We start from the raw sequence: 14,293 nt of genomic DNA, 5'->3' as shown, positions 1-14,293 counted from the left end.
GACCTGTTTAGATTTTTTTGTTTAGTTCACCTTCTGTTTTTACGATTTTAAATTTGATGTCATTGACAACCCATATGGGACCGATCACCTCCCTATACTAATCACTTTAATATCCCCACCGGAAATAATCCCAACAAAACCGCGACGCTGGAAACTTCATCTCGCTGACTGGTCACTTTTTAGAGCTAAAGCAACTTTAGAAAATATAGTTCTAGACGGTCTACTATCGATCAAATAAATGAAGAGTTCACGAATCGTATCATGGTTGCTGCACTCACAGCTATTCCTCAGTCTTCTGAAGTGGCGCCCCAAGGCCACATAGTTTGGTGGACAAAATATTGCAAGGAAGCAAAAAAACAACAAAATAAATGATTATGATTATAGATGGTATGATTAGTTTTGTTTGTTTTTTTGTCCTGTTTATATGTGCATGTGTTTCGGAATAAATCTTCAGTTGTGAGTTAGCGCTCGTCCTCGTCTTGTCTTTGCTTCGTCCTCGTTTTTTCTGCGCAATTTTTTCAGTATGCATATCAACCAACTTGCCCAACTTTCTGCTCTACCAACAAAATAGAGCTTGGGGTAAATTCCACAGGCATTCAACACATGAAAATTTCTTAAATTTTAAGAAGGCAAGAGCTAAAGCTCGGCACGTCCGTCGCAGTGCCGAGAAAGCATCATGGCAGAATTATGTTTCATCTATCAACAGTCAAATCTCATCTAAGAAAATGTGGGAACAGGTTCGAAAATTAAATCGCAACTTTTCACCATTCACACTTCCTTTTTTAACAACACCTGGCACACAAACAAGCATAGGAGAACAGGCAGACATATTGGGGGAACATTTCGCTGCAGTTTCAAGTTCATCACACTATATGCAGTCCTTTTTAAAATACAAAAACACAGCTAAAAACAGAGGCTGCCAACAAGTGAAGGTGCGAATGAAATCAATAGAGTACTATCTGCTGGCAAAAAAACTGCTCCAGGACCCGACCATATATACACTATGCAATGCTAGCAAACCTTTCCCAGCCTGCCGTAGAGGCAGTTCTAAGATTTTTTAACAAAGTTTGGGTATCGGGGAAAATGCCCGAGGCCTGGAGAAAAGCCAATATTGTACCATTTCTTAAACCTGGAAAACCTCCAACCTTTCCTAACAGTTATAGACCCGTAGCCCTGACCAGTTGCCTCGCGAAATGCTTTGAAAGTGTCCTTCAATCCTGTGAACTTCTTGATAGCCATCAGTGCGGTTTTTAAAAGGGATGCTCCACTACAGATCACCTAGTTCGTCTCGAAAATACTATCAGAGAAGCTTTTGTACATAAACAACACTGTCTTGCTGTATTCTTAGATTTAGAGAAGGCATATGACTTAGCGTGGAGGTTCGGGATTCTCCAAGACCTTGCAGAGCTTGGCATCCGAGGCAGAATGTTGAACTGCCTAAAAGATTTCTTATCTAAGAGCGTACGTTGTTGGGCTAGTCGGTCAATCTAACCGTTCATTCCATGTACGCCTGGGTTCAACCCTTTCAAAGAATTTCATCTAGGAGAATGGGGTACCTCAGGGGTGTATTTTAAGCACCACGCTCTTTATTGTAAAAATGAACTCTCTAAGTAAAATAATCCCAAGGTTGGTTATGTACTCCGTCTATGTAGACAACCTTCAGATAGCTTACACATCCTCCAACATATCAACATGTGAAAGGCAAATACAGCTAACAATACATAAACTAGCAACATGGGCGGACAGAAATGGCTTCCGCTTTTCTCCACAGAAAACTGTGGCCATTTTGTTCTCACTCAAACGAGGTTTGCAAGCTGATCCCACCCTACACCTTAACGAAATAGATTTACCCGTAAAAAATGAACAAAAATTTTTAGGCATAACTTTTGACAGAAAACTTACTTTTATGCCTCACATAAATGCATTGAAAAAGAAAGCCTCCCGATCCCTTAATATACTTAAAGTACTCTCCTGAAAGCACTGGGGTGCCGATAGGCCATGTCTTTTACAAATTTATCGCTCTGTAATGCGCTCTTCCCTGGATTATGGGTGTATAGTATATGGATCAGCGAGACCATCGTACCTGAAACGACTGGACCCAGTACATAATTTAGGCTTGTGACTTTCCACTGGTGCATACAGGACTTTGCCCATTAATAGTATTTATGTAGAAACTAATGAACTATCACTTACAGAGAGAAGAACCATGCTCACATGCTCTTACATTTTAAAAATCCATTCACTACCTAAACACATCTGTCACTAAATAGTCACAAAGTGCACATCGAGAAAACTGTTTAACAACAAACCACTAGCTACCTGGCCACTTCTCCTATATTTTGAAGAGATGTGCCGAAACCTCGGTATACTTGACACATTACCCGACATTGCTCAAAAACAAGATCCATTGCCTCCATGGTACAATTTTCCTGTAATCTATGATTTAACTCTTACGCAGTTTTGTAAAAAACAAACTCTACCGCAGCATGTATTACAAGAATATCTTGCACTGGAGGGAAAATACAGCACTTTCACGCCTTTTTATATAGATGGCTCAAAAACAGATGCCTATGTTGGAAGTGCTGTGGTGCAAGGGGAATGGAGTGAAATAGTAAGGCTTCCACAGTATGCATCCACCTTCACTGCTGAATGTTACGCCGTCTGTGCAGCCATTAAAAAAATAGTAAATGAGAACCTCGCAAACACTGTCATTTACACAGGCTCCCTAAGTTTACTTACAGTTCTTTACTCTAGCAATGCAGTCGCTCCTATAATTGGTGACATCATACATAACATAGTAATAGCCACAGGTCAAGGACAGAATGTTAAACTCTGCTGGGTGCCGAGTCAGGTCAGAATAAAAGAACACGAGAGAGCAGACTTCTGTGCTGCTCAAGCTCGTGACAAGGAAATTGGAAAAGCAAATATACCGTTTAAAGATTGCATTAACTTAGTCCATCGTAACATAAAACAAAAGTGGCAGTCCTTATGGAACAATGAAGCAAATAACAAACTACACTTAGTAAAGCCAGTTTTAGGTGAGTGGAAGTCCTGCACCCACCAGGGATGTTTTAAAGAAGTGATTATCTGCCGACTTCGTATAGGACATACACACCTCACGCATAATTTTCTGTTGACACAGGCAGACAAGCCCAACTGTGAATTATGCGAAGAAGAGCTAACCGTTAACCATACCTTATTTTCGTGCAGAAAACTCAACACTCTGTGGAAAAAGCATTTTGCAGTTTTTTACAATGAGCATATACCTTTCCATCCAGTATTGCTCTTGGGTGAAAATGCACTTGTAGACATTTCACAGGTTTTTAAGTTTTTAAATAGTGCAGGGGTTTTAAACAAATTGTAGATATAATAAATAGTGATCACTTTTTTACAACAAGCAGATTGTTTTGAACCACTTCTCAGCCACTCTCATCCTGAGAAGAAGGCTGAGGTCTTTATTTGATTTGTTGGGAGCCTCGACATCCTTGCACAGCCAAGGATGGTTGCAGAGGTTACCTGACCTTTAAAGCTTTTACCATAAGTCACTTCTAAAATTTCGTGTTATACTTTTACCAGGTTGCACGAAATAACTTTTTAGGCCCATTACACCACCGTTGATTTACACTTTTGCATAACATCCTATATAAAACAATTTTCTCTGCCCTGAGCTTGATGCATGATAGTCTTAGTTGCTTATTTAATCCCAACACAACACAACACTAATTTATAAAGATTCAACAAAATTGCAATTTGGGTGCATTTTTAATGCATGAGAATGCATAAGGCAGAAAATATTTAAGTCCAGAGAATAATGGTATAACACAAGGGGCTGACTTTCAAGATTTGTTTGGACATATTGCCCTTATATTGAGAAGCACTATTCAAGGAAACTGTAAATTCAAAACAGCAAAATACCTTAAAAATAGTGCCATATACATGGCAGGAGGAAAAAAATCTGCACATCTGTCCACAGATGGAAGTTGTCAACAAAAAAACAAGTGACTTTACACCTGCTCCTGCTGCTCTGAATTTATGTGGTGTTTGTTTTGTACCATGTTTAACTGTTGGCCAATGTAATGCCTGCTGTGTATCCAAACAAATCGTGTTAAGTCAGCACTTGTGTCATGTCAACCGTCTTCTTGATTAAAAGTTTTTTATGCTGCAGACCAAAGAGGTTATCTTATGGTGATGTGTGGTGCTATATGGGTACATGTGCAAGGCATGATAAGCATGCCTATAAAGCTTGGCACTAGGAATGTTCGGTGTGTTTTGATGTCAAACGTGATCTCGAGGCCCAGGTTCTTACCACTGCGGGGGTGCAACAGCTGTGTCTCTCTCTGAACATGCACGATTTGATTTTTAGCAAGCGTTTGATGTGACCAAGGTAGCCATGCGTGTAGCTGTATTTTGCCTTTGCTGCTTTATCTGCAGTGTTCCTTACTAGTCTAGCAAGTTACCTGCAGTCACACTTTTACACTCGTCCTGTTTACACAAAATGCGTTGGAAGAAGTATGATGGTACTCATCTTGGCAATGCAACTAGACGCATACTAAAAGACACGTTGCCGGATGAAACAGCCAGCCACTTCAGTTGGCAAGGGGGCAATGGAAAACTGCATTTGAAAAGAAGAGCCTATTGCCAAGTAATGTTTGGTACGTTATGACTCTGTCTTTTATTCACAGATGGAAAAATTGACGTATGCACAATGTAGTGAACACTGTATAGCAGGGCCAGTAAAGCGGCTAGGCAAGCTGCTCTGTATTAATCTATTGGCCTTGGTTTCTAGCTTTTTTGGTGGCCATAGTGTATTACAAACTAATAGTTACGTGCTCAAAGCAAACAATGGCCACGCTTTGCTTTATGTGTAGCTTCTAACCAATTTGTAGGGCTGCTGGAAGGGAACACATGGTTTTTCTTCCTGTTTTTCATACTGCCTTGTTAATGGGTGCTGTCTAGCATCGCACATGACCTCCGCAAGGCTGCTTTACCACATAGCACTGCAAAAAAAAAGAAGATATAGAATTTTTTTCAAAAGTACAGCACATTATAAGAGAAAAAAGGAGAAGGACAGTGTGATTTTTAAAAAAATAACAGGCATGGCTGTTTTGGATTTTTAGTGCAACACATGCCACTCCTACAAAACATGTTGGTAACACATTTTTTCATCATTTTTACATTTTTGATACCTGTCACATGGCAGTGATAACTGCAATCTGTTGTGTGTGAAGTTAAACAACTTTACTTACATAAATAATCGAGTCAAGCTTGGCTTTAAAGTAGACTGAGTGCCTTATTTTTCCTGCTTTTCTGTGAAAATCTTTGTTTTGCCCTGTAGTGTTTATGGTAAAATATTTTTTATGTTGAGGGTTTGGTAAGAATGCATTTGACGTCTTGTTAAAGGTTATGTCTGTTGTAGTTGCACAAGAATGTCATTTTTTGCAGATGGTTTGACTACCAGTTCTTTGCTTCGAGATGGCATTCTAGCTCAAATTGAGCAGGTTATCAAATCATGGCTTTGGCATGCAAAATAGTTTATGGAAAGAAAGGCAAGCAAGAATGCAGTAAATGACAGGCAAGAGCATCATTTTTGTCTCAGCATGCACTCATAGTAGCTTTATGTTCATTAAAAACAAAGGAGCATAATAATTAAGCAAAGAGTGGTAGCACCAGTATTTTCATGGGTGCTGCCAAGTGGCCTTAAGATGGTGGTTTCAAGTAACAGCAAGCATGTTTGTACCCCCGTCACACGTTAATCCTTAAAGGCCTTTCCAGCAAAAGTTTCTCGTTTCACCAAAGGAGCAGTGACGCTGCAAGCATTCATTCTCCTGAAAATGTTGAACAGCTGGACTTGTGCTCCTAAGGTTGCATAAAGAGGCAGAAGTGTAGCTTTAAAGCTAGAGTGGAGCATTTTATTCATTTTTTGAGCTCAGAAATTTATTTCATGATGTTTCCTTCAAAAAAGAATACTGATAGCTTCTCTCATCAGCAGCAGCAGGTTTTGTTTATCGCCCTAGCCACCATTTACTCGGTGTTGCTGCTGCATTTTTACTGTCTTGAGATCTTAGCATAACATAAGACGCATCCAAAAACTATATTCAGGCACTTTTTTTGATATCTGATATGTTTTCAATGATATTTAACTGCTTAGGTTTTCTTTTTGTGTTTAGTTTTCTATGGTGGGGGGTGCTACAATCGCAGCTTCTTGAATGCTGCTAGCTTCAAAGGTCTCGGATGGCTATCTTCATTTTTGAGACCGTTTGAGGCGACTGCGCATTACGCATGCTGCGTAGATACACACCATGTGCCTTTGAACAGAAGGGCCCCCATTCTCTAAGGCCTTTGCAGTGCCCATGTGACAGGCGTGTTAACCCCATCTGAAATATAACAGCATTAATGCAGTGGTAGAGATGCCATGTCAGATTCTGACACTGTGCACTCAGGTAATTAAGTGGCCTTGTCCAGGTTGTCAAATTGTATCATAACTGCAGCACAGTAAGCTACTCCGCACTCATCAGGAGTGGCGTGACAAAACCATAAACTATGGTGAACAAGACTGTAAAGAAGCTAAAAACAACAAAATAGAGCTTGGGGTAAATTCCGTAGGTATCCGACACAGGAAAATCTCTTAAATTTTAAAAAGGCAAAAGCTAAAGCTCTGTACGTCTGTCGCAGTGCCGAGAAAGCATCATGGCAGAATTATGTTTCATCTATCAACAGTCAAATTCCATCTAAAAAAATGTGGGGGCAGGTCAGAAAATTAAATAGCAACTTCTCACTGTTCACTATTCCTCTTCTGACAACACCTGGCACACAAACAAGCATAGGGGAACAGGCAGACATATTGGGGGAACATTTCGCTGCAGTTTCTAGTTCATCACACTATATGCAGTCTTTTTTAAAATACAAAAACACAGCCGAGCAAAAAAGACTTCCAACAAGTAGAGGTGCTAACGAAAAGTACAATAATCTAATTACCCTCCAAGAAATCAATAGAGTACTGTCTGCCGGGAAAAAAATTGCACCGAGACCCGACCAGATACACTACGAAATGCAATTTCTCATCTTTCCCAGCCTGCCGTAGAGACGCTCTTAAAATTCTTTAACAAAATATTCATAGAAGGTAAAATACCTATGGTGTGGAAGAGAGCTTTTATAGTACCATTCCTTAAATCTGGGAAACAGCCAACCTCTCCTAGCAGTTATACACCCATAGCCCTGAGCAGTTGCCTTGCCAAATCCTTCGAAAGTGTCCTTAACATAAGATTAACTTTTGTTCTTCATACGTCTAAACTTCTTGACAGCCATCAATGTGGTTTTAAAAAGGAATGCTCCACTACTGATCACTTAGTTTGTCTCGAAAACACTGTTCGAGAGGCTTTTGTTCACAAGCAGCAATGTCTTGCTGTATTTTTCGATTTGGAGAGGGCATACGACACGGCCTGGAGGTTCGGGATTCTTCAAGACCTTGCAGAGCTTGGCATCCGAGGCAGGATGCTGAACTGCATAAAAGACTTCTTATGTAACCGTTCATTCCATGTACGCCTAGGTGCAACCCTTTCGAAGAACTTCGTCCAAGAGAATGGGATACCACAGGGGTGTATTTTAAGCACTGCACTCTTCGTTGTAAAAATTAACTCTCTTAGTAAAATAATCCAAAGATCCGTTATGTATTCAGTGTATGTAGATGACCTCCAGATAGCCTGCACATCCTCCAACATATTAACATGTGAAAGACAGATACAGTTAACAATAAATAGACTGGCAACATGAGCAGACAGAAATGGTTTCCGGTTTTCTCCCCAGAAAACAGTCGCCATTTTTTTCTCGCTCAAACGAGGTTTACAGGCAGATCCCACCCTACACCTGAATGAAATAAAATTACCTGTAAAAAATGAGCATAAATTTCTAGGCATAACATTTGACAGAAAACTCACTTTCCTGCCCCACATAAACACATTAAAAAAGAAAGCCTCCCAGTCCCTTAATATACTTAAAGTGCTCTCCCGAAAGCACTGAAGTTCCGATAGGTCACGTCTTTTGCAAATTTATCGCTCTGTAGTGCACTCCTCCCTGGATTACGGATGTATAGTATATGGGTCAGTGAGACCATCGTACCTGAAACGACTGGACCCGGTACTTAATTTAGGTTTGTGTCTTTCTACTGGTGCATTCAGGACTTCGCCCATAAATAGTCTTTATATAGAAACTAATGAACCATCACTTACAGTCAGAAGAACGATGCTCACGTGTTCATACATTTTAAAAATCCGTTCACTACCTAAACACATCTGCTACCAAATAGTCACAAAGTGCCCATTAAGAACACTATTTAATAACAAACCGCAGACTGCTAGCCCACTGCTCTTGCGTTTCAAAGAGATGTGCGAAAACCTCGGCATACTAGACACATTACCTGGCATTGCTCCAAGACTAGATCCATTACCTCCATGGTACCTTTTTCCTTCAATGTGTGATTTCAGTCTTACAAAGTTCCATAAAAAAGAAACCCCACAGCAGCATATAATACAAGAATTTTTTGCACTCGACGAGAAATACAGTACTTATGGCTCAAGAACAGATGTTTACGTTGGAAGCGCAGTGGTACAGGAGAATTGGAATCAAATAGTAAGGCTTCCGCAATGTGTATCAATCTTCACTGCCAAATGTTACACCGTCTGTGTAGCCACTCAGCAAATAGTAAACAAGAAGCTCACAAACAGTATTATTTACACAGACTCACTAAGTTTACTTACTGCGCTCCACTCTAGAAATTCAATCACTCCACTACTTGGTAACATCATACGTAACATAGTAATAGCCACAGGTCAAGGGCAGAACATTAAACTCTGCTGGGTCCCGAGTCATGTCAGAATAAAAGGAAACAAGACAGCAGATTTCTGCGCTGCTCAAGCTCGGGGCAAGGAAATAAAAAAAGTAAATGTGCCGTTTATAGATTGCATGAATGTAATACAGTGTAAATTTAAAGAAAAATGGCAGTCATCTTGGAACAATGAGGTAAATAACAAACTACACTTAGTAAAGCCAGTTTTAGCTGAGTGGCAGTCCTGCACCCACCAGGAACGCTTCAAGAAGTGCTTATCTGTCATCTTCGTATAGGGCACACACATCTGACGTATAATTTCCTACTAACAAAAGAAGACAAGCCACAATGTGAATTATGCAATGATGAGTTAACAATAAACCATGTTTTATTTTCATGCAGAAAACTAGAAAGACTGAGGAAAGAGCATTTTACAGTTTTTTATAGCGAACACATACCATTCCATCCAACTTTGCTTTTAGGCGAACATGCGCTTGTTGACATTTCACAGGTTTTTAAGTTTTTAAATAGTGCAGATGTTTTAAACAAATTGTAAATGTAATAAATAATGGTCAGTTTTTTTTACAATTTGCGAATTTTTCGAACCACACCTCAGCCACCCTCTCGTCGTGAGAAGACGGCTGAGGTCACTATTCCATTGGTTGGGGACCTCGAGATCCTTGCACAGCCAAGGATGGCTGCTGAGGTTGCTGACCCTCTTTAAAGCTTTTACCATAAGTCACTTCTCAAATTTTGTCTTATACTTCTAGGTGCACGAATTAACTTTTTAGGCCCTTTACACCCTGGAGGTTGGTCACCCTGCTCGCATCACTTCAACCTCTTGCTCCAACATCATATACCATTCGGCCTCCCCCGCGGTGATACTATGCTGTTGTGCTGCCTGTGGCTGGGAGTGGCGTTCACAAACGCCTATTCCCATCTCATCGCAATGGCTGACTCTCCTGCATGTGACCAGTGCGGTTGTGACGAGACGATCAGCCACCTCCTCTGTGACTGCCCTCGTTTTGAGCGAGAGCGCGGCCTCCTAAGTGCTTCTCTTCTCCGCTTGGACTCGCGTCCTTTAACAGAGTCTAACGCTCTGGGGCCTTGGACACAACCTTCCAGACAACGGAAAGTGGTGAAAGCGCTCCTGACTTTCTTAAGGGACTCGGGGTTGCATTCCCGCCTATAATCTTAATGTTTTCAGTGCGCGCCCTCTGTCTCTGTGACATAGTGGTCGCTGGTCACTTAGAAGACTCATTTCCTTGCCGCTCTTTTTCCTTTTTTCCCCTTTGTTCCCCTCCCCAAGTGTAGGGTAGCCAACTGGGCATCGCCTGGTTAACCTCCCTGCCTTTCCGTCCTTTTCTCTCTCTCTCTACACCGCCGTTCATTTAGACTTTTGTATAACATCTATTAAAACAATCTTTTATACCCTGAGCTTGGCGAATGGTAGCCTTAGTTGCTTATGCACCATTAAACTCAACTCAACTCTTTTAGAAATGTAATCCATGCACAAAAGCCAATTTATGGATGCCACAGCAAATCAAGCAGGCCTGCTTCTTAATCATCAGTGCTTGCATAATCACAAAGGCAGCACACATAGACATCACTTTGTTCATGTGTGGGACCAGGCTTAGTGGCATTCTGTTGCTTAGGATATGATACATTTTCAACATGGATGCGTACAGACGCAATCTTGTATGTCTGGTGCATGTCTTGTTCAGACAGCTGTACACCCCCTCAATTAAAAGGAGACATTAGTAGAACTGCACCTTCACCTTCTATAGTTGTCCGTACACTTGGGAATCCTTTGTCACTTAAAACTAAGTCCCCGGTTTGAGAAGCTGCAGGAAGCCAGAGTCCTGGCTTATGAAAGAATCAGTGAGCCATCCTTCATAAACCTTAGAAATAAAACTTATCATTCCATTAAGAATTATGCCCATCAAAAATTTCAGCTTGTATCCTCCTTTGTAGTGTGAGTACAACATATGCTGACAATCAGAATTTCATGGCGTTTCTGTGTGGACCTTGGTGAAATTTGGATAGTGTTGTTTGAATGGGGAGGCAAAGAAAGCTTAATTATTTCTAGGGAAGGCATGAAGACCCAATCTTTCAGGGGAATGCTTAGAATATCAAGTGTCTTTCTGATCACAGTTGACGCTGTTGTGGCTGATACTGAACATAGCTCCCAAGGCACTGTATGTATCCCAAGCTGTAGCTTGGCAATTGGCAAGGAATAAGCATAACTTGTCTTCCCTTAACATCGCATTACACCTGTAATGTGGCGCTGGCAACAAGTTCAGCAGGAGGCAAAAACTTGCATTGCCTCTTCCTTTTCCTTTAGGGATTCAAAACCAAAAAATCTACAGTTTCACTTTCAATTTCCATCTGTGCTTGCAACCTTCAGGAGAGAATAAACATACAGGATGATGAATTGAAAAAGGAAATACATTTAGGTAAAAGGAATAATAGATATAGAATGATATTTGTACTCTCCTGCAACTAAACAATTTCATTCTAAAGAGAAAATAAACACCGGTATTGTAAAATGAAAAACAGGAACGTTATACAGGAACAACAAATTAAACATGAACCTTGCTCAATAATGCAAGTAAACTGGAGTCAAACAAGAAGTGGGGGCTAACAGTTAGACAACACCATAGTTCAACACATTAGATAACAAACAACAGCATCATCGTTGCACTTTGTGACTCATTTTTATGTGTGCAACTTGAGTAGACGCTGCAGTGCCATTTGTTGCTGAGAGAAGTATAGCTAGCTTTCCTGAAGTAGCACATTCTTCTGTTTGGCATGCCTGAAAAACATGAAAGAAGAATGTTTTGGGGCATTTAGAAAAACTTCCTGTGGAGCAGTTGAAGGGACACTACAGCACTAGTGGCACGCTTTGTTTGCAATGACTGCACAGGAGCCCCAAACTAAAAGGTATCCTTACAGCGCCCCTCTTTCTTGCCGTGGAATGACTTTCTTGTCCTGCACCACACACAAGCACCAAAGAATGCGAATCACTCATGTCGTTGAGCAGAGAGGCAGCTGTGCTTGTTTCCAGATATGCATTGCTGAAATCCATGATGTTCAAGTCTCGATGCACATCTTCCAGAATGGACGCTTTCAGCACCTGCATTGGTGCCCCATCAGCTGTTCTTTGCGATGGATGCTCATCTTTTGCAACAAGCTGTCTGGCTGAGATTTCCTTCTTGAAACGTGCCTGCTACCTACCTGCATTGGACAATCAAAAGTCAATGTTACTACCAATCTCCTGCAAGGTTCAAGCAAACCTGCCATGAAATGTAATCTCTGAATGTTTGCCTATGCACCTATTATTCATATTACCTGACATTGTGATTTCACAACCCAGACAACACCAAATGTCCTGAGGACGTCCTCAAATGGTCAAAACGTCCTCATCCCGAACAGGACATTCTGAGTACTTTTTGAGCACATCACGGCCAAATGTCCTCATGAGGATGTCCTCAGTTTGTACTTCACGGGACTCGAGGACGAAAATTTCTCAAATGTTCTAGAAACGTCTTATCGCGGGACAATATTGTGGCGTTGAACTAAGATAAAACCAGCTTTATCTCTCGCACTCGGCTTTCATTCCGTAAAAACTGCAGGTTTATTAAAAGATACTTGTGTACAATGCAGATGTAATGTAGGAAACCATTGTGGCTGAAAATATTATGTGCCTTCAGGAGATATCTTAAGATATTTTGGTTTTCAAACCTACTGCATGCTTCTGATGGGGTTGGACAGTCCAGATTTTTGGAGATTTGTCGGATTGGCTTTTCCACTGAAGTGGCAGAATTCAACTCCCGAGAGAGTTATGTAGTGATCGCTGTAGGAAAATATTGCATGCAGAATAATGCCTGTAACTGCCAACAAATATGGGGAACGAACCAGTCACTTGTTGTGTATGTGAAACATTTGCAAAATTTGTTTCCTAGAATCCAAGACAAAAGAAGCACACAGAAAGCTGTTTCGCAACCCCTGTGCACACTGCCTACAATAAATAAGCAAACAGTGATCCACATGCCTTGGGATACATCGTCATCTGATGTCCTGAAAACAGACTGAGAAGGTCCACCAGAGGAAATTTGAGGATGTCCTGAGCACGCACTGAGGCCGGACAACAGGAATAAATGAGGACCTTTTGAGGATTAGAAGCAGACGTCCTCAGGACAACACAATGTCCTCAAAAATTAATCCTCAGGACGTCCTGAGGATGTAGTTGTGTTGTCTGGGAAAACTGGTAAGTCAACAGAACATACTCGGAAACATGAGCAATTTCCACTGGCGGCCTCCCAATTTTTTTTCATACCTATTCGCCCTTTCCTGATCAGATTTTTTCTGTAGACAGGTGGAAAAATGGTTGAATGTAGGATGGATGCTGGCTGATTTCACTCTTGCTGTTTCCCACAAAATGTCTGCTGCAAATTCGCGTATGTTCTTTGGGCTGCCACAGAGTTATATCGAGACTGCACAAGAAAGAACAGCATTCTCTCTTTTATCACACGTGCACACGAACATGCACGCATGCACTCACACACATTCACGAACACAAGACGAAGGCACACACACACACAATGACGCGAACGAGTGCACGAACGCTAACAGGAGTACACACGAACACACCAGCACACGAAAACACAGAAGCACAACATATGAACAAATAAAAGAAAATTGCAGAAACTCTCAAGGTAGCAAATGAGAGAACCGCCGAGCTTCTAAGCATTCAATAATATTCACAAGTTAAATTTCTACCACAGTAATGAGGCACAGCAAAGAGAACAAACAAAAACAATGTCAAAAAATGTTGAAATTAAAAGGAGTCCGTTCCGACATGAGAAAGCTGCTTTCCCGACGCGTAAATTGCAGGCGTTTTGACGCCTGTGTTTTCTTCCACTCTGTCTGCGTTGTTGCGCTGTTTGCCTTCGAAAAAAACTTTTGACAACGTGCGTAGTTCAGCTGAATTAAACTACAGGACAACAATCACATGCGAGTGTGAATTTCAACAGCGACATCTAAAAGCACAAGCCGAATCAAAACACTTAATGTTCTCACCATGCCACTGTAATTTGGCTTTCATACACACATGCTGCAAGAAGGCAGCCAGCTCGAGATAACTTTCTGCAGTCATTAGGAGTCGCGTTAACGAACAGAAACAAGTAGCTGAAAGGGCTGTCACGACTTACTTGACTCTAGCGGTGATCCAGGCTTCGTGGGAATCGATACAGTTTCACAGGTGGGTCGCGTTCCCTGCTGTCGTCTGCGCTGTTGTGGCAGCCCACGACACAGCAATACTTTGGACCCGCTTCTGCTTTCGTTGGGCCGTTTCTGCCATTCCGAAAATTCCTCTTCAACACTCTCGTCGAAGCAGTAAATCACACATTACCCGTGCGGAGACCGCTGCGCGCCGGCCGGTCTGAATAGCACGCGCGCGCGCCGCCGCAG

General features: G+C 41.4%; 1 long non-coding RNA gene across 1 annotated transcript; it reads right to left on the bottom strand.

The window, feature by feature from the left end:
• Positions 1-11,287: 11,287 nt before the first annotated feature.
• LOC149355530 (uncharacterized) lies at positions 11,288-14,286 on the bottom strand. The gene is made up of 2 exons (XR_016291535.1): positions 14,035-14,286; positions 11,288-12,058 (listed from the first exon to the last, which is right to left on the bottom strand). It is a non-coding gene; the product is annotated as an uncharacterized LOC149355530 (long non-coding RNA).
• Between the last annotated feature and the right edge of the window lie 7 nt (positions 14,287-14,293).

This window comes from Amblyomma mixtum, chromosome 3, assembly GCF_055824585.1.
Source record: "Amblyomma mixtum isolate Tamu chromosome 3, ASM5582458v1, whole genome shotgun sequence".
Classification (NCBI taxonomy): Eukaryota; Metazoa; Arthropoda; class Arachnida; order Ixodida; family Ixodidae; genus Amblyomma; species Amblyomma mixtum.
Note: the sequence above shows the minus strand (reverse complement) of the source record. Positions and strands in the feature narration are given on the sequence as shown.